The sequence below is a fragment of the Piliocolobus tephrosceles genome, chromosome 6 (assembly GCF_002776525.5).
Source record: "Piliocolobus tephrosceles isolate RC106 chromosome 6, ASM277652v3, whole genome shotgun sequence".
Taxonomy (NCBI): domain Eukaryota; kingdom Metazoa; phylum Chordata; class Mammalia; order Primates; family Cercopithecidae; genus Piliocolobus; species Piliocolobus tephrosceles.
In genome coordinates this window covers 15,053,087-15,075,947 of record NC_045439.1, presented here as the reverse complement: position 1 = coordinate 15,075,947, position 22,861 = coordinate 15,053,087, and the positions used below count along the sequence as shown (strand labels likewise).

General features: G+C 51.7%; 1 protein-coding gene and 1 long non-coding RNA gene across 3 annotated transcripts in view; both read right to left on the bottom strand.

Moving 5' to 3' along the window:
• Window positions 1–22,861, bottom strand: part of CCDC88C (coiled-coil domain containing 88C) — a 146,067-nt gene that overhangs the window by 105,673 nt on the left and 17,533 nt on the right. The gene's annotated exons all lie outside the window — the stretch shown is intronic.
• LOC116418832 lies at window positions 1,846–20,977 on the bottom strand. The gene is made up of 2 exons (XR_004228983.1): window positions 20,083–20,977; window positions 1,846–3,095 (listed from the first exon to the last, which is right to left on the bottom strand). It is a non-coding gene; the product is annotated as an uncharacterized LOC116418832 (long non-coding RNA).

The following is a 22,861-nucleotide window of genomic DNA, read 5'->3' as shown; positions in this document are numbered from 1 at the left end:
AGCTGGCTGCCCACGACACCCAGGCCAGCGGAGGTGCTCTGCCGAGGTGCTCACTGCCGAGCTGCTCACTGCGAAGCCCTGTGGTGAATATTCCAAAGCGACTGCCACAGCCCCGGCCGCCCAGACCTGGGAAAGCGGGGCTGGCCCCAGGACATCGTGAAGAACTGCTCCGGGGGGGCAGACCGGCCACTCCACACCCACCCGAGCAATGCTGCCTCCTCCCAAGGTCATCTAGTGGCTCTCACCCTCTGTCCACTGAGACACTGGTCTTGAAGAAAGGAGAAAAAATAAAGAGAAACAGAAGCCATGAAAAAGCACCCCCACCTGAACAAACAAGCTCATCCCACCTCAGACTGCCTGCCCTGAGCTTTTCTCAGGAGGAGGGGGTGGCAGTGGCCACTGAGGGCTGGCAGCATCAGTCACCAGGGACAGGTCACGGGTGTCACGGGAGCCCTTCAACCCATTCCTGTGTGGCAGGCTGAGAAATGAGCTTACTCTTCCATAGCAGAGCTCCCAGACTGAGGCCTGCCGTGAAGATGACAGTTCTCTCACAGGAGAGCCGGAGTGACAGTGCTGAATGGCTGACGATCTGTGCCACTTAGCTCTGATGTCAGCAAGCGTGGCCATTCACTCCCTGAACCAGCGAGCAAGGGGAGTTCAGGGGGGTGAAGGGATAACCCCCGTCACCCAAGCATGGGACGCATCGTGGGACTCACCATCAGTTCTTGAGAGTCCAGATCTCTTGCTAAATGCAGGTGGTCCCCCTCGGTGCCACTTCATGGTTCTGACTTTTTTAACCCACAGGATTCACAGCATAATCATTAAGCACCCAGGAGTGCTAAGAACCAAGGTGGGGAGAGTTACAAGATGCACCCCTGAGAATGATGTTCATCTGTGAGGAACAAAGGCCTTAAAAATAGTGACTTACACAAGATTGAAGTTTCTCAGGAGACAGGCAGCCGAAAGCTGCTATGTGAGCTCCCCAGTGCCGAGTGTCAGGGACCAGTCTCTGGTTGCCCCTCTGTGGGGACTGGACCTCCAGCCACTACGCTGCAGCACATGTAGCAGGAAGGAGGAAGGGGGAAGGGAGGCACGCTGCCTCCTCCTTCTAGGAAGGCTTCCCAGGAGCACGCAAGGGTGCTCCATACATGTCATGCAGCCACATGGCCATGCCTAGCTGAGGGGAGACTCGGGGTTCTTTAATTAAGGAAGAAGAGCAGAGCGGGCACAGAACTGGGCAGAAATCTGCCACATTAGAGGAGATAAAACATGACCTCTAGCTCTGTGGAGATTACCATCTCATTAAAAGACACACGCACATGTGGAAATGATTAGTGGGTGAGGCTATATATAACAAGGCACTAATTGTGTGACACAGATAGGAAACAGTAGTTGAGGAAGTGCAGAGCCACAAGCTGGCAGAGGTCACTACAGCCAGCAGGCATCCTGAAGTGGGGAGGCCTGAGCTGGAGGGACAGGGGGTGACAAGAGAAAGAGTAACTGGAAATGCAGACTCCACCCCCTCCCCCAGTGAATGCCGGGCCATCACAGCCTCAGCTAAACCAGCTCAGGGCCGGGGGGGAGCGCTGGGCCTGACATGCCCCGAACTGGGTTAATTGTTCATGTCAGTCCTTGGCTCGGGACACTCATCTTTGGTTTGCACATGGCCCACTTCCACTTAGTCACTTTTCACAATGTAATAACCACCTGCACACCCACCAGCCGAAACAAAGGCTGGGGCCTTGACAATAACCTACAGCGAACCAGATGGCACCCCCAGCGCACCGCCGCCTCCTCCCACCCAAGACACCAAAAGCGGAATGAGAAGTACACATTCCCATGCTCTTTTTTACACAGTTTTATTGCATCTGTAAATTTTCCTAGAGAGTACAGTCATTTTAGTTGCTTTTAACTTTATTTTTAAAAGGCATGGTGCTGGATGTCATCGTTGGGAACATGCTATTTTTACTGGTATTTATGATATTGCCAGAATCCATCTACATCACTGAGTTATGCTGCAGTTAATTTGTTTGGACAGCTGTATAATATTCCATTGTGTGATCGTGTCTTCGTGTATTCATCCCTTCTCCCACTGATGGGCATCTGGGCGGCTTCCAGGTTTCTGTTATTGTGCGCGGAAGGGCTGTGAAGTCCCCGGCATCCATGTGCAGAAGTTACTCCGGGACACCCTGAGGAGAGAAATCAGCTGGGCCACAGTACGGAATGTGGATGCAGAACTTTAGGCATTAGTGCCAGAGAGTTTTTCCGAAGTGACCACACCAATTTGCACTCCCACCAGCGGCTGATGAAAAGCAGAACAGTAAAAACTTGTCACACGCTGGAGTCCACGAGAGTTCTGATCCCTTCTCCAACCCCTGATGTTACTGGTCCCTCGACAGGAAGCAAACAGACGCGCTATGACCCAGCATCGATCCAGCATCGCCAACTAATGTGTGGAAGGGCTGGGTCTTGCCCCCAAGCCAACCTGACTCAAACCCCAAGCTCCTGGCACCAACGCCTTCCATGCCTCAGGGCAAGAAGCCACAGTGGGAGGCAGCTCTGAGAGGCAGACGATGAGGTTGCAATGAGAGGATCTCATCGAGATGGACACCTCCAGAGGGTCAGGTTCAGGGTCAAGGGCTGAAATGCAGACACTCCCACACCAGCGTGTACAGGATGGGGCCTTGGCCACCCGGGGCAGCTAGGAACTGGGCCCACGCGTGGGCTGTTGCAAGGTCTTCTACTCCGGTGTTTCTCACTCCACGTTTGCTGCCTGGTTCACGTGCCTCCAGGGGATCACACCAGTGGAAGACTGGCGCTGACCATGCCGCCTGGGGGAGGAACTCTGGTCTCCGCTTGCCTCCTTCCACTCCGCCCCAGCACCCATTCTCCTTGCTGGCTGTTAGTACCACTCCCAGAATAGCCCACAGTGATGGACTTCCACGGCCAGGCCTGGCAGCCACACCCCAGGCCCGGGCCTCCAGCTGGGGTGTCTCGTTCACTGTCCACTTCCACTGGGTTTGCTTGAAGCCAATGCGAAATACAAATGCTGTGTCTGCCCACAAGAAGTTTAGTTACCGGGAAAAGGGTCTATCCTGAAAATAGGATGAGAAGATTTTACTAAAGACAAAGGGTTTGGGGGCTGAATACAGGCTCACTACGGGATATTAGAAGGGACAAAACTGTTGGGAACTGGGCAAGCCCACCGTGAGAACCACCTCCACGCTGAAAGTCCTTTCTCCTTGCAGGGGTCTCCCTTTCCAGCTTCCGGAGCAGGGTCCTGAGACAGTCAGGGTCCCTCCCCCACCTCATTCATTTCCTCATATTTGTTTTCACACATACATGCTCAAGCAATATTTGTCTAGTAAAAACAAAACTCACATTACTATTTATGCAAGAGTACAAACAACCTTTGTAAAACTGTTAATAATAGGATCCGGCTATCTGGGGTGGCTGGACATACTGTGGCTTTTCAGAAAACCTTACATAAAGCACACCAGTGTTTAGCTAGGAGACGGCGGCAGCAAAGACCTAAGAACAAAGTGCTGGTGGAGGAGTCAGGCCCGCATCTCTAAATAGGTAAATCTGTTTTTAGAAGAGCGTCAAAAATTACATGCAAGCCAAAAAGTTGTCATTAGAAGTCTATACACTTTAAAAACATTTTTATTGTGAAAAACCTCAAATGCTAACAAAAGCAGACAGTACAATAAGCCCCTGTATACCCTCCAATTCAACAACAAGCAAGATTGGCTCCATCCATCTTTTTTCCCTTTGCTGGAAAGGGAAAGAATTTTAAAGCAAACTCCACCATCATGTCATGCCACTTCTCCATCAGAATGCGCCTCTAAAGAATATTGGCATTTTCTTACATAATCACAATTACATGCTCTGAAGTTTTTTTTTTTTTTCCTCCCCCTATGTGCCTCTTAAAATGAAGGCCTCTGTATGTGTTTGGAGGCCAGCCCAGAAGCAGGGACAGAGGGAAGGGGCGGGGGAGACCACGGAGAGAGAACTGTGCTGGTGGAAGCTGCAGTCCCCAGGGAGCGTTTGTGATTTGCACGCCCTGTATCCTCCCTGTAGTCCTCCTTTCTGTGACTATAACCACTAACCACCAGCCAAGGAGAATGGGAACTCTGAAGGCTGACAACGTGGTCCACCAGTCCGGTAACGGTGTAATAGCATTGCTGGTGGAAAAATTTAAGCAACTCTTCTAAATACCAAGCTGATGCCCCTTCCTGCAAGAAAAATGAGCCACAAACAGGGCTGTGAAGCAGTGTGTGCCCTGGTCCACCCTCTGTTTAACCACTGACAGCCACTGGTCCCATCACGGGAAAGGTTACCTCTATCACTCAGGGGCTCCCAGAGAAGCACCTGTGGGTGGGCAGCACTGAAAAGTGCTGGGGCTTTCCTGGTGGGGTCTGAGTCTCCTGTCCCCCAGCTTGTCCTCTGAAGGAGACTGTGACCCACCAGACCCCTCAAACATGCCCACGCGGGGGTCAAACTCCAAATCTCAAACAACCCGTGGATGGGGTACTGTGGACACAGTAGATATGACCAACCAGCTTGCAAACTTGGGGAGGAATTTTTTGGGTTTAGGATGTGATCTTCTCTACATTCTCTATGCCCATGAAGTTGCATCCTCCTCCTGCTACTGAAGAAAAATGCTTTAAAACTCGACCCAAGGGGAGGGCAGCAACACTTTTTGCCCCAGGTGGCCCCTGCAGGGGACTGCCGACCTGTCTTCCATCCAAACCGGGCCTTTTGGCTGGGCGCGGTGGCTCATGCCTGTAGTCCCAGCACTTTGGGAGGCCAAGTTGGGTGGATCACTTGAGGTCAGGAGTTCGAGGTCACTCTGGCCAACTTGGTGAAACCCCGTCTCTACTAAAAATACAAACAATTATCTGGGCATGGTGTAATTCCAGGTACTTGGGAGGCTGAGGCAGGAAAATCGCTTGAACCCAGGAGGCAGAGGTTGCGGTGAGCCAAGATTGTGCCAGCCAGGGCAACAGAGCAAGACTCTGTCTCAAACAACAACAACAACAACAACAACAACAACAAAAATCCGGCCCTTTCCTGCGAGACTCAGCTCACTCCTCTCTCCAGTCTGAGCCCACCTCCCTGCCTCCTTCCTGATGCCTTCCATGGTGTATTTTCTGAACAGCCCATTTTATCACGACCAGTCCAACATCTTATCTTCACTGTTTCACACTTTGTCTCGTGTCTCTACTAGGATGGATTCTGTAATGTCAGGGCAGTAGAAAGAGCACTGGGTTGGATCTCAGCAGCCTTAGGTTTTCGTTTCAGACCTGCCATTAAATACAGAGACAAGTCACAATTTCTCTGGGCCTTGGTTTTCTCATCTGTAAGATGAGACATAGCAAACACTGTGCATGGAGCGCTACTGTCCACCTCCTCCTGCCCCACAGCAGACATCACTAATGGATGAAGCACTCTTTTCCACAAACCTCAAAGTAGAGGCTTCATAATCCTTCTCATCACAGCCCTCTGGGCAGCCACAACCAATCAACTCAAGATTAAACCTATCTGCCACTCCCTGGACCAGGTGGTTTCTAGGGACCCTGTCAACGTGGTGGGCTCCATGACACAGCACCTTGGAGATTATGCAAAACATGAGAACACAATCTTTCCCCAGCTTATCTGGCCTCTAAACTGGCCTTGTCAGGAATAACAGACCCTGAAAGGTTTTTCAAAGTCAGGTCCCTAACAAAGCTGTTCCATCTCTCCAGCTCAGCCTGTTTCCCTTTGTTCTATAGGACATGGGTCCTACAGACACCATCCAGCAGGTGAGGCAGAGACAACCCAGAGAAGAGGGGGAAATACACAACCACCAAAGCTGGGGATGAAATTAAATCTGACCTCAGTCCAAGAAATAGGTACAGGCATGCGCAGATGCTCCCAAGGACTACCTGGCCTCCTACAGAAAATTCAAGGGGCGACCTTGTCTTCTTGGACATTTGGCACAGACTCAAGCGAACACTCCAAGCCCAGGCCATGTACCCGCTTTAAAATTCTCTGCTTTATCTCCTGCAACATAAAGACTAGGGCCTCTCAGGGCACAGGTGTCATCTGATTGTGCCTCTTTAACAACCAGTGTCACAGGCCCTGGAAATCTGTCAAGCCCTGGGCTGTCACCCTCATCCCACTGACCCAGGAGGCCATAAAGCAGGGGCCTGTCAGTCACTGTCCCTGCCTCCATCCTCCAAGGCTGGGGTTGCTCCTGCCTCCCTCAAAGCCTCTTCTTAAAGCCAGATCCTACTGAAGGAGCCCAGGGCTCCAGTGCACTCCTTCCCAGCACCTTCCAGCCCAGGGTCTTCCTACCTCACAGCAGCCTCCAGCTTTCTTACAGAGCCCTATTCTCCTCACCATCCACAGACTTGGAGCTGGGGGAGCTGCTTCTCAAAGTAAGAGAGTCACCCCCTCGCACTCTGGCTCTGCCAGGCCTGGAGTGCCCACGGCAATCCATTCCACAGAAAGGCTCATCTCCCAAGGAGACTGCCCAAAGCCCAGGCTGGCCATGCTGCAATGGGGGGTCCAGCCAGGAATCTCAGGGGGCCATGAACAGACGCCCCAAGCAAGACTGTCTTTGTTTCCACCAAACAACACTACTTTGATCAATGCCTCCTCCCCAGCACCAAGAACAAGAAAGCCCCTCCCTCTTTCGGCTTGGGCACTCAGGTGTCCGGGAGCCAGGAGGAAGCGGGAGGAGAAGGTGGGGAGCCAGGGACACTGCTCCTCGGAGGTCGCCAGGCGCTTACTAAACTGCCTCATCCTTGCTGGTTGAGGATACTCCACAGAGGTATCAGTTTACTTTGCAAAACCAGTTCTTGCTGCTTAATAGTGTGGGGCTGGGTGAATGGCCGGTGGGAAACCAGACACCCCTGGGAACAGCCCCATTCCTGGGGAAAGGAAGCACTGAGAAAAGACATAAGCACTCCTGCAGGTCATAAACCATTTTATGGCCCGCATTGTGCTGTGACAGGGAGGGGGTCTCCAACGAAGAGGACCTAGCACTGGAAGGTGATAGCCCCAGAAGGGAGAGGCTTCTTTCTCACCGTGAGATGAAAACAAATTTATCTGCATGTAAACTTTTCCAGTAATGGGTGTTGCTGTGACACCAGCAGAAAGCAGCCTCCCTCTGTTTCTACTATAAAGGCCCATTCTGCAGGCAGTGTGAGGGCACGGCCTTCTGGAGTGCCACACCTGGGTACCACAGCACACTGGTGCATCCTGGGAAGATGTTCCCAGGGTACCACACCTGGGTACCAAGAGGACTGGTGCATCCACATAGACCGAAGTGAAAAAGCCAATGCATCAACATCCAAGCCATGAAGATCACCCAAAAATTCTTAGGTGGAGGCCGGGCACGGTGGCTCACACCTGTAGTCCTAACACTTTGGGAGGCTGAGGTGGGAGGATCGTTTCAGGCTAGGAGTTCGAGACCAGCCTGATCAACATAGCAAAGACCCCCATCTCTTAAAAAATAATAATAATAACAACAACAACAACAAACCAAAAATTCTCAGGTGGAAAGACTATGACCTTCACTATTGCGCTGCACACTACACACTGGCACCAGGAGGAAAGGGTGGCCAGCCTACCCTCAACTGCACACCAGGGACGCCCATCCGCTGCTCTCTCCTACACTTGTGGCTGCTCCATGGTGCAGGGCCAGCTGGGGAACCAGGCTTGTCACTGTGCTGCCAACAAGCCCAGTGTGCTGCTGGACTCTGGACCCTGGAGTCCTCCCGCACTCCCTTCCTGGCCACAGACAGCCCCAAGGGTGCATGAGGTCCACTGGTGATACCCCAAACCCTGATTCTCAAATCCACAGCACGGGGGTGGTTCTTAGGGCACCATCCACCCAGCGGCAAAGGATACTCCAGTTCCTATCCTCTAAAGACGACAAACTTTTTCCTTCCAAAGCACATTCTCCCCATGAAGAAATGCAGTGTGATCCCTTAGATCCCTGGAAGGCTTTTCTAGTGAGCCACACGGTGAGACCAGCACTACCAATCCTTTTCTAAGACAGACAAGGTCCACCAGGACACAGCACACTCAGGCGGTTTTGCTTTGAGATTTGGATGTGCAGGTCTGCAAGACCCCAAAGCACACAGAGCCCACGTGGAAAGTGTCGTCCACTGGCCAAAAGTTTTACCTAAGAAGTCTACCATTGAATGCCAGCCAACCGCAGCCAGGGCCCCAACACGCCTTTCCATCTCTACCCCAGACCCAGGGTTCTTTTACCCCAAAGCAACTTTAGCACAAGAAATGCCTTCATGGCTGCACTCCCCACCATCCCCACTCCATCAGGCCTCAGTTCTGACACAGAGCAGCACCCTGACGCATATTACGAAGGCGGGAACCTCCTGCAGCCTCAGTGAGAAAGTTCCCAGAGGAGGAACTAACACAGTGCCAGATGTTTTGCAGCTTGCCCAGCCCTGGGAGGTGGGGGTTTCCAGGCCCACTTGGCCCACAGAAAACCTGTGCTTGGAGAAGGGCCTCAGGTCACAAGGTGGGAAGCAAGGCCAAACTCGGACACCAAAAGCTGGTTGCCCCTCTTAAGTAGTCCAGGGTGTGCTAAACAGGGGGCTAGATATTCCAGGCTTTTAAAAGCCTGCTTTTGACCAGGCATGGCAGCTCATGCCTGCAATCCTAGCACTTTGGGAGGCCAAGGTGGGAGGACTGCTTGAAACCAGGAGTTAGAGACCAGCCTGGGCAAGATAGCAAGACCCTGCCTCTAAAAAAAAAAAAATTAATTAATTAAAAATAAAAGCCTGCTTTTGTCCTGGGTGGGGCACAGGGCTTGCTGCCTATGACACATCTCCACCTCCTAGAACTGTCCACATGCATTTTTATATCAGAGGCCATATAGTACAGAGAAAAACATTGGGCCAGGAGTAGAAGGGCCTGTATTCCAATTTCAGGTCTGACACTCACTAGCTATGTGTGACCCTGAGCAGGCCAGTTAACATTCCAGGGCCTCATTACCTACCTGTAAAATGGGGACAGTAATTCCTGAACCATCTACTTCATACTCTTTATAGATCCTGTGATAACTGAGTTCTTTCTATGATGAGCCAACAATTTAAAAAGTAGAGCAGGCCGGGCGCAGTGGCTCATGCTTGTAATCTCAGCACTTTAGGAGGCTGAGGTGGGTGGATCACTTGAGGACAGGAGTTCGAGACCAGCCTGGCCAACATGGTGAAACCCTGTCTCTACTAAAAATACAAAAAAAAAAAAAAAAAAACTAGCTGGGCATGGTGGTGGGCGCCTGTAATCCCAGCTACTTGGGAGGTTGAGGCAGGAGAATCACTCAAACCCAGAAGGCAGAGGTTGCAGTGAGCCAAGATCACACCATTGCAATCCAGCCTGCGCAACAAGAGTGAAACTCCATCTCTAAATAAATAAATAGTAGAGCAGACCAATGGTAGAACCAACAGGGCCTGTGCACATCTGCGCATGCCACACACCCACACACCTGCCACGGTGGCCACAGCTCATTTGCCACCCCTATGTGCGACCCTGCTCTAGAAGCTGACAGTCTCCATTGCTCGGGCTAATCTGTGTGTTTTCTGCTCCTTTTAGACTTTCCACCATGCCCGAGCCCAGTGTTGGGCGTGATTGTTCAAATGGGAGGGAAGCCTTGTGGATTCCATCTTAGAGGCCAGCACACTTTCTCCTCATGCCCAGGGCCAGAACAACCCTGGGCTCTGCGTTCACGGGCTATGACCCAGGCTAACCCCACTTTAGGGGCTTGGGACCAACTAAGCCGTCTCTGCCAGAGAAGGGAGCCAGGACCCACCACAACGAGGTAGTACTGGGCATCCTCTGTGATGAAATGCAACAGTGGTGATAATGGTTAATATTTGTGCACTAAGCGCCCAGCACCATTCTAAGTATTTTAAATACATTAACATATTTACGCTCAGTCTAACCTTGTTGCGATTCCCACTTCATGAATGCGGAAAACGAGGCATAAAAATGCAGAGTGACTCGCCCAAAGTGGAATCAGCTTTTGGCGCAACTGTCCACATCCAAAATGCACAGCCTAACGCAAGGACTTGTTCTGGGAAAAGAAAACCAACCACGGGGCTCTAAACACACAATGTTTACGCAAAGATAATTTAACTCCTTTGCAGAACTGACAGTCAGTTTCAAGGGGCTGAGCTGTGTTACTGAACCTCTCAGCCCTGCTCCCACAACCTATGGGTTGTCATGGAGAGTGCCAACGTCCGGGCCATGGAGGTTTGGCGAATTGGCTCAGATGACGATTACACTCCGCTGCGTCTTATTCCAAAGGCCAAGCCACCTCTGCAGCGTGTGTGGCAGGAACCACACACGATATAGACAGAACTGCTCCCAGGAAGGCAATGACAGTTGCCGCCTATAGAGCTTTCTGTTGCCCCCAGATTTCCAAAGCCAGATGGAAACTGACAAACCTTGAACTCTCTTGCCTGCTAGGTTAGGCCCTGGACAAAGGCACTAGGAGGCAGACTAGACAGGCCCCCTCCAGTCGCTCTGACCACAAGAAGTGCACAGGCCAGCTGTCGCCACTCCAGGGACTTTCCACAAGGCTTTATGCAGCCGCAGGAAGATTCCTGGCTGATGCCTGACAGGGAAACAAGGAAAGGAGGGAAGGCAGCACCCTGAGAGACAAGAGCCGAGATGCTGATGGCATGGACAAAAACCACTTCATGGCCCATGTTTCAGTTTTCTTGTTGGCTAAATGAGGAGCAGCTTGGACAGGATCAGCAGTGCCCAACCCTGGCCGCACATCAGAATCATCTAAGACAACGGCTTTTAAATAATACTGACAGCCAAGCCCACTTGGGCCAGTTAAATCAGAAACCCTCACTCTGCAAGGGGTGGGGTCCAGACAATGCATTTTAAGGGCTCCCCATTCGTTCTGCCTTGCGGCTGGGGATTCAGGTCCCTGCAAGCTTGAACATTCCACTGCTGAGCAAAGCCACACACCATCAGGACTTGCTCTGAAACCACTCCCCTTAGAGTCACCGTTAGTCTAAACACACGCCCCGGGGATATCCCCACTGTGCCGCGGCCAGCAAGTGGGAGACAGCCAGGGTGGAAAGGGCCCCAACCAATGTATGACCAGATTTCTGTCATCTGTCACACAGGAGCGAGCTCCAGCTCTGCTATTAACTCACCATGTGGCCTCAGCCACCCCCGACTCCACCTCCCATGTAAAATGAGGGGACTGGGCCTCGTGGCTCTAGGCTGCCTCAGCCCAGCTTCCCAACATTCTTGACGCGGATGCTACAGCCTCCAGGCCTCAGGCACTCAGAGGCCCAGGCAGGTACCAGATAGCGCCTGTTCTGGAAACGTCCAGGGCTAAGGTGTCTGCCATAGCAACGTTAGATCCCTCTCTTCCTGGGTGACCTGAGCTATAGCAGCCTTGAGCAGACGGTGACCGCGTCTGCTGCCCAGGGCTTAACTCAGACGCTCACAGTAAGCTCTCAAACTGATGTATAAACAAGAAACACAGCGAGCTGTCAGTCACTTGCAAAACACAGAAAATGACTTAAAAAGGATCGAAATACTCAAACACATGATGTTGCAACCAAACACAGACCGAGATCCGCTCTAACAGTGGGCCGTAACTCAAGCACACTTGCAGCGAGGGATGTGAACTCCTCCCTTTGGGGCTGGTGGAAAGGACTTCCTTGGGTATTAATAGCCCTCAGCTGTCCCCACAAAAGCCACAGATTCCCTTCCCAGGGAAGGGCCACAGGCTCTGCAGGGAACCCTGAAGCACCTGGATGTGCTGAGGTGGCAGGATGGTGCATGAGTCTCTGCCTTCTTCAGACCCCTATCAATCACGTCACAAAAACAAAAGACAGAAAATAAAGCACCGAGGGTCCTAATTCTGCTCAGCCTGTCAGAATATCAGTCTGCATGCCAGCCCAACATGAGGTTCAAGTGAAACTGAAGTACACAGAGACACTCCTGGCCCCCACCTGAATGAGGAGCCAATTAGTTCATCTGAAGGCCTGCCTGGCCCTTAAGGCCTCAGCAGCTACTGGTCAAGTGGAGTCGGGGTAGTTTACAAACCAGGGAGGGACAGGTACGGTGAGGAGGGAAAATGGCTCCATCCAGGCTTCCTCGGAATCCAAACGTTAGAAGAGAAGAGAGGGTCGTGGGGGCTGACCTCTGCTCCGTCCTCCTCCTGCCCTTCCCGGCTTTCCCAGGGGAAAGTCAACAACTGCTCTTGAAGATGTGATTCCAAGTTCAAAGTCAAGGTCACTGACGCTAAAGGTTTGAACTAGAAAGGGATGCTTCTGTGTCTGACAGTTTAGTCCTGCTTGATTTAAGCGTGAGCTTCTAAAAAGCCTTGCTATCCTAGGACTATCCATCATCAATAGGAGTACCTTGGCTGCTGGCACTTAAGAGGAATTGCCTTGATGTGGAAAAAGCCCTATGCTGACTCCAAGTGAAAAAAGGTTTTTGGCCGGGTGTGGTGGCTCACACCTGTAATCCCAGCACTTTGGGAGGCCGAGGCAGGAGGATCACTTGAGCCCAGGAGTTTGAGACTAGCCTGGACAACACAGCAAGACCCTGGCTCTATTTTAAAAAATACAAAAAAGAAAAAAGAAAAAGAATGAAAGAAAAAAAGAGAAAAGCTTTTTCTTAAAAATGAAAAAGAAAAAGGATTTTAAAAAGAGAGAAAATATAAGAAATGCTGACAAGTCCTGCTCAAGTCCTCAGTGGGAAAGCAAGTTGCTACTTTCAGGGCTGGGCTGGGGTTCCAAACCCCTTATGATGACGATCACACACATTCTTAGTAGTTTCCGATTCTGTTCCTTGACACAGATTTGAGCACAGCGTCTGGCACATACCCTCCATCCGCTTAATTTATGCTTTTGGCATCTCCATCTCGTTATCAGACTAGAGACTGTGGGGACTCTTCTCGCCCAGTGCAACACCGAAAGCATACCCCGTGCTCTGTGCTAAATGAAGAAAAACCAAGCTGGCATCTCAGAGGCACTTCTGTTCATTAAAGCCTCCCATCACAGAGAACACTGGGGCGGTGACACACAGGCTGCCACAGAACCCTCAACCGTCCAGCCTCTGGGTTTTCTGACTAACGGTTCCAAGTCAGTGCTGTGGGTCACCAGGAGGCAAAGCCCATGGCCAGCCCACTGCATCCTCCCAGTGGTCCGTGGCCATACCAAAGTCACCTTCCAGGTACACATGCGAAAAGCCAGTGGCTGGACCCATTCTATTACAGGATTCCCAGAGCCTAAGGGAGTTACAAAAAAAAAAAAACCCAAACACCACATTCCAAAGCCCAGAGAATGGGGTGGAAACACCCTACACTTCCTTTACTTGGTCTCCCACCACCTATCAGAAAGAGAGCAGAGGACAGGAGTCTCCGGAAAGGAAGAACGTGGATTCGGTCCTCAGGCTCGCTGCTTCCTTGTTTCAAGGTCTTGGGCTCTGGGACAAGGTTCCCAGGGTCCTTGGTTTCTCTGAACTTCCGTCTCCTCATCTTTGAGATGGGAATAAATGCCACCTAGTGAAGGTGAAGACTGAAATGGGAAGGAAGTAAGGATTCTTAGCATCAGTCCCGACACCGACTGCCTTCAACACCAAGCACTTAACACAATGGCAGCCACAAACCAGAATGTTCTAGAAGCCTGAGGAGCTTGCCCATTCACTGGCACCTGTGTGCTGAGCCTCATGCTGGACCCAGGGAATGCAGAACCATCATCCTCACAGTACAAACTCTCTTCCTGAAGAAAAAACAAAAAACAAACAAACAAAAAAAACCCCCCACTGGCTGCCCGGTTTTAATTGTGGTAAAATATGCATAACCTAAAAAAGAAAATAAAAAAGCTTAAAACGGTTAAGTTTTAAGTGTACAGTTCAGCGGCATTAAATACATTTATGCTGTTGTACAACCATCCCCACCATCCATTTCTAGAACTCTTCTCATCTTGCAGAACTGAAATTCTGTACCCCTTCCACAAATAACTCCCTGTGTTGCTTGCTTTTTAAAAGTCAGAAGTAGGCCGGGAACAGTGGCTCACACTTGCAATCCCAGCACTTTGGGAGGCCGAGGCGGGCAGATCACTTGAGGTCAGGAGTTTGAGACCAGCCTGGCCAACATGGTGAAACCCTGTCTCTACTAAAAATACGAAAATTAGCTGGGCGTGGTGGCGGGTGCCTGTAATCCCAATCCCAGCTACTCTGGAGGCTGAGGCAGGAGAATCGCTTGATCCCAGGAGGCAGAGGCTGTGGTGAGCTGAGATCATGCCACTGTACTCCAGCCTGGGTGACAGACCAAGACTCTGTCTCAAAAAGAAAAAAAAAAAAAAAAAAAAGTCAGAAGATTTCTAAAACAAGTCAACTTCCTAAAAGACCAGAAGTTACATGTTCCTGAGTGTACTATATTCCTTTTTCTTGTTTTTAAAAGTTTTACTCTACTCTGGAGCTGAAAGTCTGCTTTCCAGCTACTTTCTTTTATTTTGCAGACGGAGTCTTGCTCTGTCGCACAGTAACGCAATCCAGCTACTTTCTAAACTCTTTCCAACTAAATCTGAACATATACTTGGATCTCACAGTCACCTGATGAGTTCACTCCCAGGCTCCATTTGGCTCTTCCTGACCCTCTGGTGCCTCTGTGGCCCCCAGGGTAGCAGCCCCCAGGGCCACCATGACAGCTGCTCCCACTGACCCCTTCTCATGAACATGGCCACCTCCAGTGGTTCCAGCTCTCCCTTCCTGAGCCTGTACCTAGGAGGAGTTCAAACAGACCCAGAACTTAACATGTTCTATAAACTCTGGCTTCAGATCACCCTTTCCTATCACATGCCACCCCCAACCCTGCCAAAACAAAACAAAACAAAAAAACAAAACAACAACAACAACAAATCCCTATCCAAGAAACCTAGAGGTGGGAGTCAGTGGACATGACGCTCCGAGGGGCTGGCTTCAACCACCCAGAGCAGGGAACGACACCTCAATTAGGACTAGAGGAGGAGAACTTTTTCAAGGGGAAAGAGAAAAGAGAGAGGCTTCAGCTGGTCACATTTCCAATTCCTTTCTGTTCAAAAGGAATGAGATCAAAAGGCTTGTCAAAGTGGCTTTGGCTTTAGAAATCAATTTGCCTCATCTTTTAAACCCAGAGCCGATAATGACCCAGGGTTTCCATACCAGCGATGCATAAAAGGAGGAACATTTTAGAGCCCAGCCCAGCCGAGGACCTGGCCCTTTGGAGTTCTTGGAGGCAGCACCAGGGAGCCCAGCAAGGGCGGCCCCTCACTCTCACTGCGGCCCTCACTGTCACCGCACCCCTCACTCGGAGCCCCCTCACTGCGTTTCCTGGGAGAGGCAGAGGCTGCCGGAGTCCCCGCCCTGAATGAGTCTGCAATGTGGGGTGGGACGCAGAGAAAACAAGTCAGGGCCAGGGGTGTGATGACGGCAATAATGACATTAAATTCCAGAGAGTCTTCAAGGCCTCACACAGGGAAAAAGGAAAGGTGTTGGGGCAGGAGAAACTGCAAGGGCGAGACGTGTGAGGGAGCAGGAGAGGGAGAGACAGTACCAGAGCCCGCTCCTGGAAACGGCCCATGGGCACCGGGCTGGGCATTTCCCAGGTACCAGTCGCTCACTGGCTCTCTCGGAATCGCTGCAACCCAGGGAGGGGAGTGCAGTCATCACCCCCATCTGACAAAGGAGGAACAGGCTGGGAGGGTTTGGGCCACTTGCCCCAGGTCACACCAGTGTCAGGGTGGCCCTGGAGGACAAGAGGAGCCGCCCTGGGAGAGGCTGAGCTGGGAGATGACAGATCCAGGTGCCAGCTGTTCTGCCTGTAAGTAGGATGGGAGCCCCCCACACCCCCTAACCCCCCAGCCCTGCAGGCAGAGGGGCAGATGAGGTAGATGCAACTTGAGCGAATTCTACCTCCCAAAGGAAGAAACAAGGGTAAGGTAGGAGAAGGGGTACAGACAGAAGCGCCGTCCCAGATGGCCCACACCTCAGCCCCCATCTGGCTTCCTCTGAAGGTCTGGACAACCTGTTTTGGATTAACTGCCCCAGGTGGTTAGCAAAATAGCCCAGAGTTCTCAGAAACCACCACCACTTCTTTCTTCTGGCATGTAAGCATGGGATACTCGCCTCTGCAACTTAGTCCATTTCCATCTGAAATATTCAACTTCCCAGCCTGACCAACATGGTGAAACCCCATCTCTATTAAAAAATACAAAATTAGCCGGGCATGGCGGCCCATGCCTGTAATTTCAGCTACTTCGGAGGCTGAGGCAGGAGAATTGCTTGAACCCGGGAGGCGGAGGTTGCAGTGAGCCGAGATCACACCACTGCACTCCAGCCTGGGCGATAGAGCAAGACTCCGTCTCAAAAAAAGAAAAAGAAAATATAAGAAAAGAAATCAACTTCGTAAGCTCTACTCCATAATGCCACAAATTCTCACCCCAAAAACAGGGTGCTAGAAGACAGACTGAGCACAAAAAGTGCCAAACTGCTCGGGAGTTTCTGTCCCTTAGCCACAATTTCACACTTTAAAGGCATGTAAATCTGACTTGCTGGGCAGGAAGGTGAGCCTGTTTGGTTATTAAGGTTTGGAAAGGAGGCAAATATTTTAGTCTTAAAATTTTAAAGTCATTCAGCCTAAACCTTAGAACGCTCAGGGGAGCCAAGCTGGCTAGACAAAGTTGAAAACAATCAATTTAATTTCCACCCCTCAGGGACTGAGCCTCCCTCCCGGTACCTGACATATGGCATTTCCATCAACAAAGCAAACACCACATGAAAAGCCTACAGGTCTGCGTGAAAACAGTGGGGGAGCCCTAAGCTCCAGCCCAGCCCCCTCACTGCATTGCACCTCCATACCGGTTTACCCCCGTTTGCCCCCTAAACAGTCAGGGCCTGGGTCCCTGCCATGTGTCAGGGACACAGAGGAACAAGACAGGCCCCATCCTCTAATTACTCAACAGTCTAGAAAGGGCAGCAGGTCGGGGGGCCTTTGCAGGGTCATTTTAACCTAGAGACAGGACCCCCAGTCCAGGCCTGGTGCGACACCGTGTTCCCTGATTGTAATGACTTATTCTCTCAATTATTTACTCCACTGAATGGTGGCCTCGATCATTATGTATCTTGTCATTAACACATGCTGACTGACGGCAGATACATTTCCATGCTGGTGCGGTGACAGACAAACAAAAAGACTGAGTGCCTGCTTTTAAGGAATTCTATTGCTGGTGAGGGATAAAATCGTGAGGCTTCCTTTGATGAGATAATATGTGTAAGTCACTCAGCTTAAAATAAAACGATCATACAGGAGAAAAACGTGCAGGGCTAGAGACAGGCACACGTGCACACGCGTGAGACTAATCCAAATGAATCAGAGCGCATTACTCCGGGAGGGGACCTTGGATAATCTGCTCAGTGACAGATGAACGCAGAGCAGCCAGGGGAGGGGGCTTGGAGTGGGAGGACTGCCCCCACCCCTCTGCCAGAGGGGTGGGCATCCTCCCTCCCACCCACGTGTCCCCTGAGTACAAGGCCCTCATAGAACTCCTCCTACAACCCTCCCAGGCTGGCACTATTAATATCTCCACTTTTCAAACAAGGAAGACTCTCAGAGATGAAGTAACTTACCCAAGGCCACAAATCTGAGGGATGCGCTCAAAGGAACCCGCCATTCGACCTTGTGCCTCTAAGGATGGTGAGGCTCATGGTTGTTTTTCCATTTCTATTTGAATTTGTGTCTCCTGCCTCCCGAGTCCCCTATCTGCAAGTAACTGCCCCCTCTGCCTGCAGAATACAGGTAAACAAGTGCGTCCCCTGCAGATTCAGGCTGGGACCCAGAGCTGTCACTGTTATTATTCACTGACTCAGGAAACGTTTCATGACCTCATTTGAGCCTCACAACCACCTATAAGGTTATTTTTACCCCTGCTCTACAGGTGAGGTTGGACCCTAAGTCACACTGCTGGGAACAGCGAACACAAGCTTGTGGACCAGGGAAAGAGTTCAGGGACCCAAGCTGACACAGTGGCAGAGCCCTCGCCATTCCTGCCTTCCCACCTCCCATCCCACCTTGCTCTCTGGCTTCACTTTCCTGGCCTTCAGGTAACCAAAGAAGTCACCCCCCAAAGCTGGCTCACCCACTTCCACCAAGCAGTGGCTAACCACCTCGTCCCCCAGCCGAGAAGGCAAACCTGCCTGCTCCCTCCCCAGGCCACCAGACCCCAGGCCAGGCTTGCCCAGCTGCAGCTAAAGGAAGCAACAGGAGGCTTCTCCCTGGAGCTGCAGTGTGCCCGTCTCTTCCCCTACAGAACGCCCCTACGTGTAGAATACCACCCCTCAACACTTAACCTCCCCGAAACCCAATCCCAAACCAACAGAACCCTCACAGTGGAACCTGGCAGCCTTGACTCTGTATCTGAAACCTCTGCCTCCCCACTAAACACCACCAACTCAGAACTGGGGGTACGGAGTGTGGCCCCTTCAACTTCTACAGTCCTGGCTGAAACCACCAATTTAAGACCAGCACTTCCTCATCCTCTTTCCTTCAACATTCCTCTCATTACTAGAAAAATAAGGCTACAATTACATCGCAACAATTATATCGCAAAGGACCAAGGGGCCCTGGATGCCAAGGCGAAGCAGAAGAGAATCTCTGCCATTCCCAGAAGAACAGCTGAATAACAAAAACTGTTATGGGCCCTGGAGGGGAGCCACGCAGCCGGCTTCATGGAGAGGCAGAGCCTGCCTGGGCAAGTTCTTCTTCAGAAACTCCTTCTGACAAACCAGTGAGAACATCAAACATGCTGATCCTGGCATTTAACACCAAACCCAAGGCAAAGGAGAAACCTCTGTTTTTTCTTTTTAACGACTTGAGAAATCCATTCCTCTCCTTTCTGTCACAAAAGGAACTGGTCCCTCCTGCCACCTCCTCCCACTCTGGCGTTTAGGGTATGTCCATAAAGTAAGCTGTGTTTCCAACCTTCATTCACGCTCGCATCACTTGAATCCCACAACATCACCCACAAGCGCCACTTTCAATCAGAACTGAACGAGACCTAACTAAGAATGAGCCCGACAAGCACCAGGAACACCGACACTGCTCACTCTTGGCTTCTGCAAGCTTAACATTCATCGTTTCAGCCATAATTTTTCTGGAAGCACAAATTCAGACTCCTTGCCCTCTGATCAGGGGATCACTCAGCTTCCACTCCCAGAAGCTTTGTTGCTTACTTTGTGCTCCAAAGATGGGCTCATAAACACACGGCTCTGTAAATAAATGGCCATGAATTAAGACACAACTTCAGGAGTTCGAGACCAGCCTGGGCAACACAGGGAGACTCCATGTCTACAAAAAATCAGAAACATAAATTAGCCAGAAGTGGTGGTGCATGCTTGTAGTCCCAGCTACTCTGGGGGCTGAAGCAGGAGGATTGCTTGAGCCTGGCAGATCAAGGTCGAGGCTGCAATGAGCCGTGATCACACCATTGCACTCCAGCCTGGGTTACACAGAGCAAGACCCTATCTCCAAAAAAAGAAGAAAGAAAGAAAAAAACTTGAGCAAACGGTGAAAAAGTCAATACTTGACATGGTAAGATAACCTGTATCAGAAACATGATTCTGGAACAAACACCATTGGGGAGGGAGAGGGACCTGGGGGACGTCCCAATGTGTCAAAGTCAGGAAGTGGGAAGGTCTCTGAGGAGACCCTTTGAGGCTGCACGTTCTGAGAATCTGGGCTCAGTGCTGTGCCCAACAGGCCCAGGCAAGGGGTCAATCAAGGGGCCTGGGTGACACCCCCAACACCAGGAGCGTAAGCAAGACTCCTGAGCCAAACCTCCTTCCTGCAAAGGCAGAGAACAGGGTGGCCACTCCCGGGATAGGCGGGAAGCCCCAGCAAATCAAGGTCTTGACTCAAGTCCTAGAGAAAGAACCCTCAGAGAACAGAAAGACTGTGTACACACACACACTTACTCTCACACACACACACATACACTTTCGCTCCATCTCCTTGCCCTGGCTGAACTCCAACTCTGCTAATTACATCAAACCCACCTTTCACCCTCCGCAACCCCTGCAATTAGCCCTGAATCTCTGCTTCCTGCCACTCTGGGGTGAAGGGTGAAGTCTGAGGCCAGCTGCTCCCTGTTCCACCCTCCGCCCAACCCCGGAAGTTTCAGAGGTGCCTGAAGCAACCCAGTCCCTTCCTCCGGGCTCCAGGCTGGTGTGAAGCCTGGTTATCACGGGAGCCCACACTCCCAGCTGGGGGCACACCACATGCAGCACCACCCGCCCCACTGCGGGTGCAGATCCTGACTGGCCCTGCCCGCCTTTATAGGGCAGCAGGTCCACCTGCAGCAAGTCACCTCCCTATATGATTCTAGAAAGCCTGGCTTTTAGAAAGAAGCTTCTCCAAGCAGCCAGTGATGAAGAAACCCTGCAGCTTTCTGAGGCTATTTCCTGATCTTGCTCCATGAGCCTTGGTTTCCTGATCTGTAGAATGGAGACGGTAATTTCTTCTTTATAATACCGAAGTAACAGTGAAATACGACGAGGTTCTGAAGTCCCCAGCAAGGGCATTCAGTAAAGGTTAAGCTCCCTCCCATTCATCTCTCAGTCTTTTGATATGGGCACAGATCTGAGTCCCACAGTTCCTCGCTGCTATCTGATATGCCTGGACAGCATTTCTTCTGACAACAAAAAGGAGAGAAAAGAAAGGAAAACAAGTCCAACTGGCACTCTAACAGCTTACAGAAACCAAACCTGCCTCCCAAGAGGTTTGGGCGTTCAGCACATCACCAAGTCCTCAGCCCGTTTGCTCCACCCCTGGCCAACAGCTGAACCCTGAGCTTGTAAGACCAACACTGGCTGGCATGGGGGTTCACGCCTGTAACCCCAACACCTTGGGAGGCCAAGGCAGGAGGACTGCTTGAGCCCAGGAGTTCGAGTAGCCTGGCCAGCACAGTGAGACCCCATCTCTACAAAAAATTCAAAAATAATTAGCTGGGCACGGTGGTGCGCACCTGTACTCCTAGCTACTTGGTAGACTGGGGCAGGAGGATCGCTTGAGCCCAGGAGTTTGAGGTTACAATGAGCTATGGTCGCACCGCTGCACTCCAGCGTCGGTGAGAGAGTGAGACCCTGTCTCAAAAATAAATAAAAAGGTGAAATAAATAATTGAAAGAAATACAAGCAGCAGGAGCCAGCAAGGCAGGGAGCACCACAGGCTGGGAGTACAGGCCTTTTGTTAAGTGTGGAAAAGGGGATTCTAGTGACCCTGAGAACTGCAGCCCTCTGGTCTGGCTGATCAGGAAACCTCCACCACCAGCCTGCAGCCCTGGAGGCGCACAATTCTGCTGCAGAGCAAGACTTTCTTGGGCCCGGACGGCCGTTCCTGCTCTCCTAGGGTGCTTGCTCCAGGTGGGCACTGAGCCGCCCACAGCTGAGTAGTCTGCTGGGCCACGGGCAGCCCTGTGTATTGGTGCTCTCTCTCCTCAGGGGTTCTCCTCTCTGCAGCCCACTCTCCCTCCGGTCCTCCCACTTGGGGGACTCCTCACTGTCACCTTGGGGAGCCCCATGTGCTCTGCCCAACCCTAACCCTGGGGCCTGCTCCCACCTCCTTGGCCGTGGGCAATTCTCATCCCCCACGCCTGCTTGTGACTCTCTAGCCAACCTCCCCATGGCTTCCATCTGCATTCCTAGCCAGGAACGCTCAGATCCACCTGCCTGACACCAGTGACACCAAGCTGGCTTGCTCCCCACTGAGCCCACTTCTCCTTACCCAGAGCCCTAGGCTCACCCAGAGAGCAGCACCAACACCCACCCCCAAGTCACATCAGGAACCCAGGGCTCACCCAGAGAGCAGCACCAACACCCACCCCCAAGTCACATCAGGAACCCAGGGACCCCTCACCCCTGGATTTCCACATCTGGGTTGGATCCCCATGGAATCTCCTAGAGCTCATCCTTCTCTCTGCTGCTGTGGCCTCAGTCCAGGGCCCCGAGACCTGCCAACCCCTCCCAACACCTGTGCATTCTCCAAACAGGAGCAGGAGTTTTCTTTCCTAAGCTTTCTCTTTTAGAAGTTCACGTTCCTAGGACAGACTCGGTGGCTCACACCTGTAATCCCAGCACTTTGGGAGGCCGAGGTGGGCGGATCACCTGAGATCAGGAGTTCAAGACCAGCCTGGCCAACACGGTGAAACCCCATCTCTACTAAGAATACAAAAAATTTGCCAGGTATGATGGCAGGTGCCTGTAATCCCAGCTACTCAGGAGGCTGAGGTGGGAGAATCACTTGAACCCAGGAGGCGGAGGTTGCAGCGAGCCGAAATCGCGCCACTGCACTCCAGCCTGGGTGACAAAGTGAGACTCCATCTCAAAAAAAAAAAAAAAAAAAAAAGTACAGGTTCCTGAGCACCTAAGCACAGCCTGCAGCCTCACCCCCATATCCCCCAAGAGGTGCCCCAACCTTCGGGCTGTTTTATGTCTCCGAAGTTCTGCAGGTGCTGCTCTTCCCAGCAGACAGCACCTCCCTGCCACTCAACCCGCCAGCCGCAGGCACCTGCCAGTCAACCCGCCGGCCGCAGGCAGACATCCCCCTGAGAAAGCTCTCCAGGATCCCTGCTCCACGGGCCTGTGTCTGGCCATATTCCGTGTCCTGCGTACACAGGTGTTATTGCAGCTGATTGACCTGGCCACTCTCCCACCCCACAAAACGTGAGCATCTCCGGCATGGAGAGGACAAGAAAGAGAAATAGAAAGAGTAAGAGCTGGTAACCTGGCAAGTCCCACCCACCTCTGGGCCACCAGAGCTTCCACATCCTGCATTTCC